Here is a 2,272-nt window from a genome sequence, read left to right on the forward strand (position 1 = left end):
CGGGACTTAGGCTCGGTCCGCGTCCCGGCCACCAGGTCAACCCGGTTCTCCGTCTGGCGGACGGAGAACCGGGTTGACCTGGTGGCAGAGCCGGGACTTAGGCTCGGTCCGCGTCCCGGCCACCAGGTCAACCCGGTTCTCCGTCTGGCGGACGGAGAACCGGGTTGACCTGGTGGCAGAGCCGGGACTTAGGCTCGGTCCGCGTCCCGGCCACCAGGTCAACCCGGTTCTCCGTTCGGCGGACGGAGAACCGGGTTGACCTGGTGGCAGAGCCGGGACTTAGGCTCGGTCCGCGTCCCGGCCACCAGGTCAACCCGGTTCTCCGTTCGGCGGACGGAGAACCGGGTTGACCTGGTGGCAGAGCCGGGACTTAGGCTCGGTCCGCGTCCCGGCCACCAGGTCAACCCGGTTCTCCGTCTGGCGGACGGAGAACCGGGTTGACCTGGTGGCAGAGACGGGACTTAGGCTCGGTCCGCGTCCCGGCCACCAGGTCAACCCGGTTCTCCGTCCGGCGGACGGAGAACCGGGTTGACCTGGTGGCCGTTTTGCTTTTCGGGCCGCGTATCCCCCCACACCCAGGGCAGCGCACCGCCGCCCCCGTGGAACTCCGGGGCGGGCTTAATAGTCGCTCCGGAGCAGGTCCGGGGAGGCTTAATAGTCGACCCCCGGCAGGTCCGGGGCAAAATACTTCCAAGTCCCTTCCCGGCCACCAGGTCAACCCGGTCCTCCGAAGGAGAACCGGGTTGACCTGGTGGCCGGTTGGAGAACCGGGTTGACCTGGTGGCCGTTTTGCTTTTCGGGCCGCGTTTCCCCCCACACCCAGGGCAGCGCACCGCCGCCCCCGTGGAACTCTGGGGCGGGCTTAATAGTCGCTCCGGAGCAGGTCCGGGGAGGCTTAATAGTCGACCCCCGGCAGGTCCGGGGTGGCTTAATAGTCGTCCCCCGGCAGGTCCGGGGGGCTTAATAGTCGACCCCCGGCAGGTCCGGGGCAAAATACTTCCAAGTCCCTTCCCGGCCACCAGGTCAACCCGGTTCCCTTCCCGGCCACCAGGTCTACCCGGTCCTCCGAAGGAGAACCGGGTTGACCTGGTGGCCGGTTGGAGAACCGGGTTGACCTGGTGGCCGTTTTGCTTTTCGGGCCGCGTTTCCCCCCACACCCAGGGCAGCGCACCGCCGCCCCCGTGGAACTCCGGGGCGGGCTTAATAGTCGCTCCGGAGCAGGTCCGGGGGGCTTAATAGTCGACCCCCGGCAGGTCCGGGGAGGCTTAATAGTCGTCCCCCGGCAGGTCCGGGGGGCTTAATAGTCGACCCCCGGCAGGTCCGGGGAGGCTTAATAGTCGTCCCCCGGCAGGTCCGGGGGGCTTAATAGTCGACCCCCGGCAGGTCCGGGGAGGCTTAATAGTCGACCCCCGGCAGGTCCGGGGCAAAATACTTCCAAGTCCCTTCCCGGCCACCAGGTCAACCCGGTTCCCTTCCCGGCCACCAGGTCTACCCGGTCCTCCGAAGGAGAACCGGGTTGACCTGGTGGCCGGTTGGAGAACCGGGTTGACCTGGTGGCCGTTTTGCTTTTCGGGCCGCGTTTCCCCCCACACCCAGGGCAGCGCACCGCCGCCCCCGTGGAACTCCGGGGCGGGCTTAATAGTCGCTCCGGAGCAGGTCCGGGGAGGCTTAATAGTCGACCCCCAGCAGGTCCGGGGGGCTTAATAGTCGACCCCCGGCAGGTCCGGGGAGGCTTAATAGTCGTCCCCCGGCAGGTCCGGGGGGCTTAATAGTCGACCCCCGGCAGGTCCGGGGCAAAATACTTCCAAGTCCCTTCCCGGCCACCAGGTCAACCCGGTCCTCCGAAGGAGAACCGGGTTGACCTGGTGGCCGGTTGGAGAACCGGGTTGACCTGGTGGCCGTTTTGCTTTTCGGGCCGCGTTTCCCCCCACACCCAGGGCAGCGCACCGCCGCCCCCGTGGAACTCTGGGGCGGGCTTAATAGTCGCTCCGGAGCAGGTCCGGGGAGGCTTAATAGTCGAGCCCCGGCAGGTCCGGGGGGCTTAATAGTCCTCCCCCAGGCTCTCCGGGCAAATCTTCCAGGTGCTCCCCCAAATCTCTCCGGGGAAGGCTTCCAGCTCGACCCCCGGATTCTCCGGGGCAGGCTTCCAGATCGTCCCCCGGGCTCTCCGGGGAAGGCTTCCATGTGCTCCCCCAGGCTCTCTGGGGAAGGCTTCCAGCTCGTCCCCCTGGCTCTCCGGGGAAGAGTCCCAGGTGCTCCCCCAGTCTGTCCG

Source organism: Gopherus flavomarginatus, assembly GCF_025201925.1.
Source record: "Gopherus flavomarginatus isolate rGopFla2 chromosome 13 unlocalized genomic scaffold, rGopFla2.mat.asm SUPER_13_unloc_7, whole genome shotgun sequence".
NCBI classification, from domain to species: Eukaryota; Metazoa; Chordata; order Testudines; family Testudinidae; genus Gopherus; species Gopherus flavomarginatus.